This window comes from Chiloscyllium plagiosum, chromosome 9, assembly GCF_004010195.1.
Source record: "Chiloscyllium plagiosum isolate BGI_BamShark_2017 chromosome 9, ASM401019v2, whole genome shotgun sequence".
NCBI lineage: Eukaryota > Metazoa > Chordata > Chondrichthyes > Orectolobiformes > Hemiscylliidae > Chiloscyllium > Chiloscyllium plagiosum.
The window spans coordinates 27,242,843-27,257,914 of NC_057718.1; positions in this window are offsets into that span (position 1 = coordinate 27,242,843).

Here is a 15,072-nt window from a genome sequence, read left to right on the forward strand (position 1 = left end):
CTCCAACCACAACGCCATAAACAAGCACATAGATCTAGATGCCATCTATTAACCCCTCAGAAAACGAACAGGAAATGACATCACCACAAACCCCAGGAACCCCATCCAGGAGAAAGATATAAATAGAAAGCAGGAGACAACAGCTTCGCCTCACTTGGAGGTCACCACTGATGATGTTACCTAGCCAGGTAATGAAACGTCTGGATATCAAACCTACAGCTCAGCGAGCAAGAAGTATGAACTAACTGGACTGGAATTTCAGGTGGGAGGACAGAACAGAGTCCCTTGTGTATATTTAAGGCAGTGATAGATTGTTGATTAGTATGGGAATCAATGATTATGGGGAAATGGCAGGAAAGTGGACATGAGGAATGTTGGATTGACCCTGATCCAATTAAATGGTCGAGCGTACTGATTTTTTATGGAAACTGCTAAAGGGCATCAGGAGAAAGGTTACTGGTGCGCAGGTACATTGTAGTGAGGGATCTTGAGGAAACCTCATGATTATGGAAAGAGGAGCCCAGAGAGGAAGACACCTAAATTTACTGATAGGGGATAAACCCTCCTGGCGCCACAAGGTGTCTTTGGATTTAAATCTTTATTTTTGGCTATGTTCACCTAGGCATGATAGCTATTACTGCTTCCCAGCATAGCTATGTAAGATAGCATTTGGGCTGCAATTAGATCATCGGAGTTCAAAATGTATCTCTGAAGACTGACTCCACTGCTTTTGCCATTCTCACCAACTCAGAAGAGTAGAATAAAATAGAAAATTGGGGAAGAGGTAGTGTGTGGGCAGGTAAATCTGTAAGGTGATTTCAACTTAGGTTTAAAATGTTATAGAGTCAAAGAGTCATAGAGATGTACAGCATGGAAACAGACACTTCGGTCCAAATCGTCTATGCTGACCAGATATCCCAACCCAATCTAGTCCCACCTGCCAGCACCTGGCCCATATCCCTCCAAAGGGATATCAACTTGACCAACACATTCCACCCTAACCTTAAATTCACCTGGACCATCTCTGACACCTCCCTCCCCTTCCTGGACCTCTCCATCTCCTTTAATGATGACTGACTTGACCCCATTCACCTATTGTACCTTTTCCCCAGCCCCATCCCCTATTTTTCTCTCCACCCTAGAGACTCCCTGCCTCTATTCCTGATTAAGGACTTTTGCCTGAAATGTCGATTGTCCTGCTCCTCGGACGCTGCCTGACCTGCTGTGCTTTTCCAGCACCATTCTGATCTAAACTCTGGTTTCCAGCATCTGCAGTCCTCACTTTTGCCATATCCCTCCAAACCTATCCTATTCATATACCCATCCAGATGCCTTTTAAATGTTGCAATTGTGCAAGCTTCCACCACTTCCTCTGGCAGCTCATTCCATACACATACTACCCTCGACATGAAAAAGTTGCCCCTTAGGTCACTTTTATATCTTTCCCCTCTCACCCTAAACCTATGCCCTCTAGTTTTGAACTCCACCATGCCAGGGAAAAAACTTTGTCTATTTATCCTATCCATGCCCCTCATGATTTTATAAACCTCTATCAAGTCACCCCCTCAGCCTCCGACACTCCAAGGAAAACAGTCCCAGTTTATTCAACCTCTCCCTATAGCTCAAATCCTCCAACTCGGACAACATCTTGTAAATCCTTTCTGGACCCTTACAGCTTTCACAACAGCCTTCCGATAGGAAGGAGACCAGAATTGCATGCAATATTCCAACAATGGCCTAACCAATGTCCTGTCCAGCCACAATATGACCTCCTAACTCCTGTACTCAACAGTCTGACCCATAAAGAAAAACAGACCAAACGCCTTCTTTACTATCCTATCTACCTGCGACTTCACTTTCAAGGAGCTAGGAACCTGCACTCCAAGGTTTCTTCGTTCAGCAACACTCCAGAGGACTTTATCATTAAGTGTATAAGTCCTGCTAAGGTTTGCTTTCCCAAAATGCAGCACCTCACATTTATCTGAATTAAAAACCACCTGCCACTTCTCAGCCCATTGGCCCATCTGATCGAGATCCCATTGTAATCTGAGATAACCTTCTCTGCTGTCCACTACTACACCTCCAATTTTGGTGTCACCTGCAAACTTACTAACTATACTTCTTATGCTCACATCCAAATCATTTATATAAATGATGAAAAGTAGTGGACCCAGCACCGATCCTTGTGGCACTCCAATCGTCACAGGCCTCCAGTCTGAAAAACAACTCTCCACCACCACCTTATATTGTTTTCAATGGGTGAAGGTGTTCAAGTGATCGTCATAGACAAATGGTGAAATGTAAAAAAAAATTCTAAAATGTTGAATTCAAGCATGATAGACAAAGAGAAATCAGGAGATATAATATATTTAGATTTCAAAGAGGCATTCAATATAGTACATTTAAGACTATTTAATAAGGTAAGAGCTGATAGTATTGGTGGTAGTATATTGACATGGATGGAGGATTGGCTAACTAATAAAAATAGAGTTGGGATAAAGGGGGCATTTTCAGGGCAGCAACTTGTAATTAATAGTGTGTCACAGGTATCATATAGGGGGCCACAGTTATTTACAATATATTTTAATAACTTGTATGAGGAATGTGAATGTACAATAGCCAAGATTGCAGATGACACAAAAATACGTTAGAAGACAAGTGATGATGATGATGACACAAGGATTCTTATGTAGCGAGGTTAAAGGAATGGGCAAGAACTTGGCAGATGAAACATAAAGTTGGAAAATCTGAAGTTATGCACTTTGGCAGGAAGAATAGAGGAGCTAAATATTATTTAAATGAAGAAAGCCACGGAGGGATTTGGGAATCCTCATGCATAAATCTCAAAAAGCTATCATGCAAGATCAGAAGGGTAATAGAGAAGGCAAATGGAATGTTGCCCTGTATTTCTAAGGGAAGGAATATGGAGTCTTGCAAAAAATGGGGGAGGCACTAGTGAGACCACATTTGGAATACTGTTAACAGTTTTGGGCTCCTTATTTAAGAAAATATATACTTTAGATAAAAAGTATTGCGGCAGTCAGAAATGGTCTATGAAGCTGATCCCAGGTATACAGGGTTTGTCTAAAGGGGAGAGGTTCAGTAGTTTGGGCCTGTACATATTGGAGTTGAGAAGAATGACAGGGGGCCTTTTTGAAATATATAAGATTCTGAGGGGACTTGAAGGCTAACTGTGGAAAGGTTGTTTCCCTTATGGGAGGGTGTAGTACCAGAGGGCATAATGTCAGAATAAGAGGTAATCCTTTTAAGACAGAAGTGTGGAGGTGTTTCTTCTTTTAGAGGGTTGTGAAATTGTAGAATTCTTTACTACAGAAGGCTGTCAAGGCTGCAACATTAAGTATATTCAAGGCTGAGATAGACAGATATGCAATCAGTAAGGAAATCAAGGGTTATGGGGAAAAGGCAGGAAAGGGGAGTTGTGGGTTAACTGATCAGCCATGATCTCACTGACTGGTGGGGCAGACTTAATGGGCCAAACGGCTTCTGCTCCTACATGAGACAGTGGAATACATTATGAAAGCTGATGAATGAACTTTAAAATATAACATTTGCAAATAAATTAGACAGCTAGTTGAAAGAAAATGAAATAAAGGGGCGTGGGAACATAATCTTAGGGTTTGTGAGGATTAAGATGAATATGGACTGGTTAGGCTGAATGGCTTGTTTCTGACTTGTAAATCTTGTGCAATTTGATATGAGGCAGAATTCCATGAAATGTTTAATATTATCTTTAATGATGCTGTTCCTAAGCTTCTCAGGTCACAGGAATTGCTGGAGATAGAATCTCTTGACCTAGCTTGGAAAACTATTTTGAATCTGGACATCAACCAACTGCATTTCTGCTGAGGTTTCATGAGTGTAACTTGAGGGAAGCTGCAAATGAAGGCGGTCAGATATGTTTTACTGTCTGAAATTCAATGAAGATTACTCATGTTTGTAGGGTATCCAACTACTTGGCATCAGTGAATATAGGAAAAATAGACTTATCTTGGTATTGAATCAGATATTAGAAATCTGGGACCAATTAACTATAATCACTTACTATTAGACATTGCTAGCCAATACAAGAACAGAGCTTCCAAACTAAAGGATGTTTTATGAGACAAAAGAGTTAGCCAAGCAATGAAAGCATGAAGTGTAACCAAACCAGCTAGGGATTCAGAGGTCACTTTAGACTCCAGTAACTTCAGGGGTCTTGACGACCTCATGTGAAATCCAAAGCAGTTCTTGAATTCTGAAATGCATTGCTACCTTTACACTTTCTTAAAATACTATATGTAGCCATCACATTTGAAAGCCACTCCTGTCTACCCTCCAGATTCTTTTACATACATTGATTCATGAATCGGTATTGTTGTGACTCCTGTTGGGGTTGTGATATGTGTGCTCTGTTACTTTTACTAGAATGGTATCCTTAATTTTTGAATGGTTGAAGAAGTAACTGGAAATAGTGGTGCCTTATGAACAAAGGCCAGTATTTTGTAATCTAAGGTACACTCCTACTGAAGAAAGTTAAGAAATGGAACATAGAGTCATAGAGATGTACAGCACGGAAACAGACCCTTCAGTCCAACCCGTCCATGCCAACCAGATATCCCAACCCAATCTAGTCCCACCTGCCAGTTCCCAGCCCATATCCCTCCAAACCCTTCCTATTTATATACCCATCCAAATGCCTCTCAAATGTTGCAATTGTACCAGCCTCCACCACATCCTCTGGCAGTTCATTCCATACACGTACCACCCTCTGCGTGAAAATGTTGCCCCTTAGGTCTCTTTTATATCCTCGCAATATCCTTGTAAATCTTTTCTGAACTATTTCAAGTTTTACAACATCTTTCCGATAGGAAGGAGACCAGAATTGCATGCCATATTCCAATAGTGGCCTAACCAATGTCCTGTACAGCCGCAACATAACCTCCCAACTCCTGTACTCAATATTTCAACATTTCAGAAACCAGGCAAATGGGCAGTTAAAATCGCCCAGGTTGCTTTTCCATTGAAAATCTGCCAGACCCTTAGCCAAGCTCTTCCAGTACAACTTCGAACACTTGCATCCATGTGTTAAAGGTAACATTTGTCCAAAGATGCTCTGTCCACAAAAAAAAGTGGGACAAATCCAACATGGCCAATTAATGCCCTGTCAGTCTTCTCTATATCATCAACATAGTGGTGGAAATAGTTATCAAGTACGTGGTACTTGAAATGGATGAACTTGGTCATTAATGCACATTTCAGTTCCACCAGGCCCATTCTGACCCTGACCTCATTTCAACCTGGACCAAATGTGAAGTGAGGTGAGAGTGACTGCTCTTGACATCAAGGCAGATGCCACTGAGTATGGTATCAAGGAGCCCTAACAAAGGTAGAGTGAATGAAAATCTAGGAGAAAACTCTCCACAGGTTGTAATCAGTACTATGACAGAGGAAGTTGATTGTGGTTGTTGGAGGTCCATCTTAGTCCAAGCACATAATTTCAAGAGTTCCTCACGGTGGATATTTCCTAGTTAACCTATTCAGAGAGGTCACAACACACCTCTGGAGCAGTTGGGACGAGCTCAGGCCTCCTGGCACAGAAGTAAAAACACATGCCGCAAGAGCCCCATCTCCTCAGGTTAGTATCCTCAACTCAAACATCTGCTTCATTAATGACCATCCCTTCATCATGAAGCCAGAAATGGCGATGTTTGCTGATAACTGCACAATGTTCCTTAGATACTGAAGCAGTCTATGTCCAAATGCAGCAAGACATCGATAGAATCTATTTAGAGACAAAAAAAAACTGCAGATGCTGGAATCCAAAGTAGACAAACAGGAGACTGGAGAAACACAGCAAGCCAGGCAGCATCAGGAGGTGGAGAAATCAATGTTTCAGGACTGAAGGGTTAATACCTAAAACATTGACTTCTCCACCTCCTGATGCTGCCTTGCTTGCTGTCTTCCTCCACTCTCCTGTTTGTCTACTTTGGATTCCAGCAACTGCACTTTTTGTCTCTAATCAAGTTTATACCACTGCGAAGTATCAATAGAATCTGGACTTGGACTGATATATGGCAAGTGACAGTTGCATTACACAAGTGCCAAGCACTGGCCATCTGCAACAAGAAAGATTCTAACCATCAATTTGAAGTTCAATGGCATTACCGTCGTTGAATCTGCCACTATCTACATTCTGGAAGTTACTGTTGACCAGAAACTGAACTGGACGAGCTGTACAAATATTGTGGCTACAAAAGGCTAGGAATTCTGTCACAAACAACTCAGCTCCTGCCTCTATAATGCCTGTCTATCATGTACAAGGCCAAGTCTAGAGTGTGACAGATGCTCTCCAGTTGCTTGGATGAGGGCCAAGTTTTTTGAAACAAGAAGTTGACTTTTAAAGTTAGACAATTTTAATATGGATAAGATCTTAAAAAAGAAACTCTCCAATTTTACTGGAAAAACAAACAACTGGAAATGGAATTTGTTGAGATTTTGAAAACCAAGTCCTGAAAACTCATGGGAACATTGCTTCAAATCGTGAGAGGTAAATTGAGGACTGATTGCCAGAACATCTTCAATTGCAGTGATTTAAATTTGAAATGAACTTTGGAACCAAACGGCTGACTATTAGCCATAGTTAACTTCCTCTGTAGGGAAGGCACTGCAGTCATTTTAAATTATTTTGGATACTTTGTCCCATCAAAGCTTTAAATGATTTCCATCCTCCAAAATGCAATTTCCTAATCGGGGAGACAACAGCCAAGCAGCTATTTAAACAGACATTTAGCAGCATAAGATTCTTGGTGTTGTTTTCTTAAAGCGAAGCCTAAGATTTTGACAGTAAATCAGTGACAGGTCAGGACCAAATTCAGCAAGACTTTTGATTCTGAAGCATCTTCTTTGCCAGAATTGGCAACATTTAAACCAAAGATTGGAACATGAGAGTCATTGCTTCCCAACATGCAATAAGTTCCAAAAAAAAACTTAAAGAATTAATAATACCAGGATTCATTTGCGTGATACTGAACATCTCAATGTATTGTATGGAAGGCATAGGTGTCCTGCACCAGTATTAAATGATAATCAATGTGAAATAAATGATTGTCCTTTTGTTTTTATTTCTACGGGAGACATATCACCCAAGCTAAAAGGGAAACTCTGCTATAAATTATCAATCAAGATTAGAGTGGTGCTGGAAAATCACCGCTGATCAGGCAGCATCCGAGGAGCAGGAAAATCGACATTTCGGGCAGGAGCCCTTCATTCGGAATCAATTATTGATGGCAGCCTGAATAACTTTCACTGTATGCATACATTTCAAGCATGGACCTGTAATTTGCCAATAAATAATTTCCTTGAAGGTGCTAGTTTGTGGTTTTGGTTCTCCGTTTAAATCCTGTTTGGATGTCTCATCTCATAACTGTGGCCTGTTAGGAATACATGGGTCTTTTTCTGGTTGGCAAGATATAACCTGTAGGGGTCTATAGAGTTCAGTCATCAGACCCCAACTATTTACAATCTATGTGAATAATTTGAAAGTAGCAATAGAAAGTATAACAGGCCAATTTGCAAATGAGACTAAAATAGGTGGGAAAGTAAGTTGCAATGAAGAAATAAGAAAATTACAAATGGATATGGATGGATGAAGTTTAACATGTATAAGTGTGAGGTTATCCATTTTGGATTAGGAATAGAAGGCTTCTTTTGTCTAAATGGAGAAAAACGTTAGAGTGCTTCGGTGCAGAGGGATCTGGCTGTCCTTGTGCATGAATTGCAGAAAACAGCTTTGCATGTGTAGCAGGTAATAAGGAAAGCAAGTGAAATTTTGGCATTAGTTGCTAAAGGAATAGGAAAAATAATATGTGTTTGACACTGTCTGCTTCTTGTGGAACCATTCAGTCTCTCACTGGTCTGCTGCCTCCACAATCCTTACCCAGCAATGTCATTTCCTCAGTGTTTTTCAGCTTCTTCTTGAAGGAAAGGATTAGTTTTATTTGGATCTGTACCATCGTTGATACATGTGGCTGCCTCGGGCATCACTGATTTTGGTGTCACAAACATTGCAATGACATTTGAGGGAAGTGCGCAAAGTCCCCAAAGTTCAGCCGCTCATTTTGGAGCATCTCAGCCAACCACATTACCTCCCTTACCAAATCCACACACATGCAATTGCAGCAGTGATCAGGAAATAGCAGCTGTAATAAAAATCTTGGCAGATATTCAACACTCTAAATCAGGAATGCTGAGATCTCTACCACTTGTAGCATTCCTCCTACTACTCCTGAGATCAGATCTCTCATTACAATTGGGGGCTGATTCTGGGATATTCTTGCTCTTCAGAGCTCAGAATGTTTCCATTACTGCAAGCATCTCAATGTCTGCACACTTCAGATTCGGATCATTAGAATTTATAGTTTTAATGTATTCGCCAAAAAAGACCCATTACGTAAATAGTGAAAATCATAGTTTTGTTTCAAATTGTTAAGTTGGTTAATAAAATAATTGAAACTTGCAAAGAAATGAAGATGATAACATTTATAAAATCAATTTGACAATAAAATAATGGGATCCAAGGGGAAAATAAACTCACAAGTTGATAAAGGCAAACAAAAGGAGAAAACTTACAAAGAGATAAATTCAAACTTGTTGGACAGAGACAAAGAATCAAGAAGCACAAAGATATAGGAACAAATATGGAGCTCCTGAATAACAACGAATGTGGAAAATTACTTCACTGCAACTTTCTCTTCAGACTGTTGCAGATATCTTGTACAATGCACTGTAAGTAGTTAACATTATGCTTTGCATTTTGTAACAATATATTTAAGATTAACCATTTATAATGAGTGGCACTTTCACTTCTATGGCTTTTACAATTATAGTATTAATAGATAGATGCCAAGTGACTGAAATGTTGTCAGCCTAAACATATAAAACATAAAAGCATGAAATTAACTTGTAGAGTAGTGTTGTCAAAAAGGTATTGTTAAATACTGTAAACATCTAAATGTATCACTCCTATTCTATGGCTCAGGCTGGAACATTGACAGGGTGGATGAATATTCATTGCAACTAGAGTTATAATCAACTACTACACCTTTTATAGGTAAAGATTGCAATACACTTCCACATTGAGGCACATAGAATAAATGACCACTTGGACTAGTTCCAAAGAATTGATTATGTTGAAAGGTCTATACCTCAGCATGAGTCCACTTCTTCAGGAAAGATGGGGAGATATAAATACTTACAGCATTCAAAACATTTTTGACATATTTAGTTAAAAACCTAAAAAAACACCAGATTATAGTCCAATAGGTTTATTTTGAAACACTAGCTTTCGGAGCACTGCTCCTTTGTCAGGTGGTTGCATAGTACCTATTGGAGTATAACCTGGTGTTGTGTGATTTTTAACTTTGTACACCCCAGTCAAACATGGCACCTCCAAACCAATTTCTGATATATAAATGGGAAAACAGGTATAATGGCCCAGGCTGAGATTCTGATGACACAGATTCAAAGCACATGGCAACTAATAGGATTTAAGTTTAAATAATTAACAAAGAAAATCAGCAAAAATAAATCTGGAATTGAAAGCTAGTCTCAGCAATGGTGTCCGTAAAACTATCATCGATTGTTTTAAAAAGTCGTCTGGTTCACTAATGTCCATCAACAAAGAAACTCTGCCATCCTTACTAGGCCTGGCCTATGTGTGACTCACAGCAATGCAGTTGACACCTAATTATTGTCAACAGCAATTAGGGATGGGCAACAAAGTGCTGGACTTGCTTCTTAAAGAAACAGCTTATAGCTTCACTAGATACCAAACTGTCCTGGTTCCTGTTTAACAATAAGACCATCCTTCATGGAACAACAGGGATAGCTCTAGTGGAATTGCTAATGGGGAGAAGACACACACCAGGTTAAATCTGATCTTCCTGGACCTGGGAGGGCGAAATGATATCAGGAACATCAATGCCGACACAAGACTCTGCTAAGTGAGAGAGCCAGTTTACTTTAGGGGATGAAGTTTGGTGTAGGATCTGTGGGAATGACCCTGCATGAGGCATGGTCAACATGAGGTCAGGCCCAAAGACATAAAGTTGGGGCAGGTGTAACGGTGCTGAACAAGCACGTGGACCACATGAAAGCTGCAAACTCGCAAACAGTGCAGAAGCAAAATGTGCTCAGCTCCTCGACAGCCTTTCCAACTGTTGTAGAACCTGCAGGTTCTACCCCTCTGTCAAACATTGGAGATATCTTGGAATCTGAGGCAGACACAGCAGATGTCTCTGCCTCACCACCTTTGCTGCCTGAGATGCTCTGGGTGCAAGAGGCTACTGTGTATTACATGCTGTTCATATCAGAAGCAGAGTTGGAGGAAATTAACCTGGTGCTAAACTGCTGTAGGAGGAGATACAAGAAAAAGAGTTGGCTGATGTCCTTGGACTCAGAGGGGGAGGAATGCAGTGATAATAACAAGGTCAGCCAGGTCGAGCTCATAGAATATGAGTTCCTTGATTGAATCTGTTAATCTGGTCTAATCATGGAGCCCTGGCTGACAGTTATAAACAGGAGTGTCAGAGGTCCTGTTCACTCTAAGAGCAAACTCTGAGGAAGCTTGGTCAGTATGAAGGACTGTCCACATGTAAGTAAAGGGAGATTTGGTGATGGCATACCAGCTTCTGTGGAGTTATTTCATTCAACCTTCCTCTCAAGCCCCTAAGTTATTTTGAGTATCTAATATCATTTAGGTTAATGATTCTGATTTGTTTCCCCTTGTAGCTCTGGTAAACTCTCCCTCGTCTACTGAAGGTTTTCACTATTTTTAACTGTGTTGAGCTTCTTTAGTACTGCTATCAGTGCTGCTGTTTTGCTTTAACTGTGATGGCTACATTCACAGAAACTGACAGGCACCGAGTGTTTTTTGAGCCTCTATGGAGTTATTTTAGTGACCATGATGATAAACTTTTATGCATTTGGTTTGTTTCAGGCTGCAGCTGGAGACATTTGCAACCTCTCACATTTTGCCATCCATTGTAAGGTTACTGAGAATTCTATTCAAAAAGAACTGCCTACTCTTAATTCTGACTTTACCAGAGATTGCAGCATACCATCGATTAGCAGGCATGGTTTGTGTGTACCATGTGTCAAATCTGTCCTATATTGGAACTGAGAGGGACTCCACTTCCCCACCCTCCAACTGGTGTAGAGTCAAGGATAGAGAATCATGGAAATCAGCATCCAATATCTTTCAGCTACTACAACAAACCAGAGGGACAACACAGCAACATGGGCTTTCCACTGACAACATGGTTAATGTCTTCAGCGTGTGACCCAAGTAGACTGAAATCATGATTCCACATCTCTCATCTGTAGAAACAATGTTTTTATTACCTAGACTGCTCTGAAGGAGCAAAGACTTGTAATAGCATGCTGCATGCTACACAACATGACCATTATAGAAGAACAGACCTTACTAACACCTACAAATGGTGAAACTGGGCAGCAGTGGTTAGCTATGACTAGTTGACAGCAAGAACATGATGGAATGGCACACATGGGAGCATGAGGAGACTGCGGTTCCATGGAACCATGCCATTCCCTTGTGTAGCATCACTCTGTAATTTGTGAGAGAAAAAGTTGCCTGACTGCCATGACAACCAACAAGCTCCTTGATAATGATGGAATTATGATGAGAGCTAAGATGAGAGAGATAGGGCATGGTGAACGTGTATGACAGTAGCCAGAGGTTTCCACTGCAGCACTCCAACATCGGCTGGCAGCTGCTCACACTGCGACATCAGCCACCAGATGCTACATCATGGGCAGGTCCACAAGTGCACATTTGAAACTGACTACCAGTTACATACTGGAAACTGCAAGCATTTCATGGTGCATCTCCAGTTTTAAAACGTCCGTTATATAATGATCTCAATCCTCAACAGTGGAAAATGCAACCTTGCCTTCTTGTCTGCTGGCATCTGCACTAAAGTTACTCTCTGGCTGCAGTTCACTTGTGCACAGTGTTTCATCACATGCAGATCCAGCCTTTCATTTGATTCTCTAATGCAGTGTCATTATCTGAGACATTGGTTATGAGTGTAAAACCTAGTGAAAGCACTGAGCTTGATCAACAATATCCACTTGCAATTCCTTCACTACCCGGCCAGACTGTATCTCTTGGGTAGATGGGTAAGGTTGTGCTGCAGGGAAGGAACCTGAGAGCTGAATGTTTACACCATCGTCTGGGTATAAATCAGAAGAGAAAGTGGGGTGAGGGAGAAGCAGGATGTAAGAAGGAGAATTTGAAATATTGAAATTGTTAGCTTTGGTGCTCCGACTGGACATGCCTCAGCAATGGCCATCCTAATAATAGTGAGCTTAGTCAGCTGAGTGGCTGATTTGTGATGCAAAGCAATGTCAACACTATGGGTTCACTCCCTCCATTGTCTGAGATCAATTTGAAGGTCCTACCTTTGCAAACATTTTCCTAGCCTGAGGCGTGATGACCCTCAGGTTAAACTCACTGCCAGTTGTCTCCCTAAGAAGAGACTGTGACTCTGGCATATTCACATTTAATTGGCCATACCATCTCATCCATAGGGACTGGATATGTAGGTGTATTATTTCTTCCCTGCTTTTCATCCCTTAGTCTTATCAAAGAGAAAGAAGACTGTCATTAAATGTTATGCAACCTGTTTTGATTTTTTGGGTCAGGTGAAACAAGTAAATAAGTTATAGATCCCGATTGCAGAGATCATTGATAGATCAGGGTATGGTAATTTGATCAATGGCTAAGGTTATGGTTGTGTTTGGCAGGATTTGGCAATGTAAAGACTCAGGCACTGACCTTGACCTCTTAAGGGCCTCAGCTGACCCACAGGCAAGTCACCCAACACCTTCCATGACTAAAACTGTAGCTGGTTGGGTAGATGTTAGAATGGAGTCTATCCCATTGAGTCCAATTTCAAACTTCCACTCCAAGCTAAAATGTAGCTTGGCAACTATTCTCAAGGGGGCATAAAATTAAGCTGAGTGCATATGTGTGTGTGTGTGTAACCTAATATGCCTATCACATGTGGACTATTGCGAACAGTTCTCATTCCTGCCATTGTTGTGGCCTTTGTGGGTGAGATTGTACAACAATGCTTGTTTATGTTGTTGTGGGCTCATGATCCCTAGGAAGTACAGGAACACATTTGATGGAGGACCATTACCATCATCAGAGTGAGAGAGAAAGAGAGATACATTCTTCCCATTGTTCTGAGCCAGATTTGACCCAGCCTTTCATTTTCTGCTTGCGATTTGTGAGAATCCTTAAACCTAATTGACTGGTCAGATGAATAGGTATCACAGATCCCTTCAGGTGGCACCAAATTCAAAGTGATGTCAGACACAATGAAATCTACTCTCCACAGCAGACCGAATCTTTGTGGGCAACTGTTCTCATCTCTTGGCTGATGACCGCAAAATTCCCAAAAAAATCCCATCAGATACTTAGGATGCTGTGCTTTTGTAAAGCAGCATTTATTATAAATGGATTTCCTCTGTTTAATGTTTCTAGTAAAATATGTAGTCCTATAAAAGTGGATATATTCATGGTTTCAATAGTAACAGAAGGCATAAACTCCATCTCAGCAAACTTCAGCAGGGAAGCACTATAAAGCCAATCAGAACTAAACAACGTTTATAATGGAATTAAAATGTTGGGAAATACAATCAAGGTTGCACAAAATTCAAGGGCATCAGCTGACTGTAAACTGTTCAACCTTCATCTTTCCAGTTTATACAATACCAGCTGATCACAGAATACCACAAAATTACATATTCCTAGCCACTCTAAACAATTCATGAAACGTGTGATACCCAGTTATTTCTGTTATGTCAAAATCATTTAACATTATAGCCCATCATGCCATGTCACATATTTTTAACTATCATTGTTTATTACTCTTTCACCTACTGGATTTGATGTTCCCAAACCATCAAAAATATTTTTAAAGGAACCAGTGGTACTTAAAATGTAAAAATACATTTAATATTTAAATATTTTCTTTTACAATTTTTACATCCACTTTTTAAAACAAAATACACAATGTGCCTTTTTTAAAAAAAACTTAACCAATCAGTTGAAGTAATTTAATTTGCTGACAATCATAAAATTCTAGTATGTTCTCTTGTGGTTAATTATCTCACCCAAAGTATTCTGGGGAATTGCTGATCCACAGCACTCTGCCACCTATGTGCTGTAAAAATATCAAAATAAACTTTGTTGTGATGATAGGAAGTCTCAAACAAGATTATTCAATTAACTTTTGTCAATAGCAACAGTCCCAAACATTGTTTGGGAACCAGATTGATGAAGGCTTAAAAATGACTCTCAATTTTGATGGGATTAACTAGTATTGAGAGTTTCCCACAAGTATTCCCAATTTCAATCATGCCCACATATTGGCTAACTAATCTAGATGAAAAAGTAAATATAAAGTAACCACCTCCATGCAAACTGTACAACGCAAATATTATCTTCCCTGAATGTTAAATAAAATTGCACAAAATTCTTTAGCATGCGAATATGTGGAAAAACTGGCCAATTTACTTTATAAGAATGCTAATGAATTTCATGTTTTCTTGCCACAGATGCCCTACTTTACTTGCTGAATATGTCAGCAAACTTTGCTCTTTAGCTCCAAAAATAATAGGATAATACAATCAAATGAACTGCAATTCAAGACTACCAAATCATTACAGCTGTTAAAAATCACACAACACCAGATTATAGTCCAACAGGTTTATTTGGAAGCACTAACTTTCGGAGCACCTCTCCTTCATCAGATGGTTGTGGGATGAAGGAGCGGTGCTCAAAAAGCTAGTGTTTCCAATTAAACCTGTTGGACTAAAAGCCTGGTGTTGTGTGATTTTTAACTTTGTCCACCCCAGTCCAACACCTGCACCTCCAAGCTTTTATGTTGTTACAGCTTATCAATGTTTTTAGGTCTCTCTGTTCATATGATAAAGTTAATAACGTCATTATATTCTTAACAGACCATAGGGCTGCTCACAAAT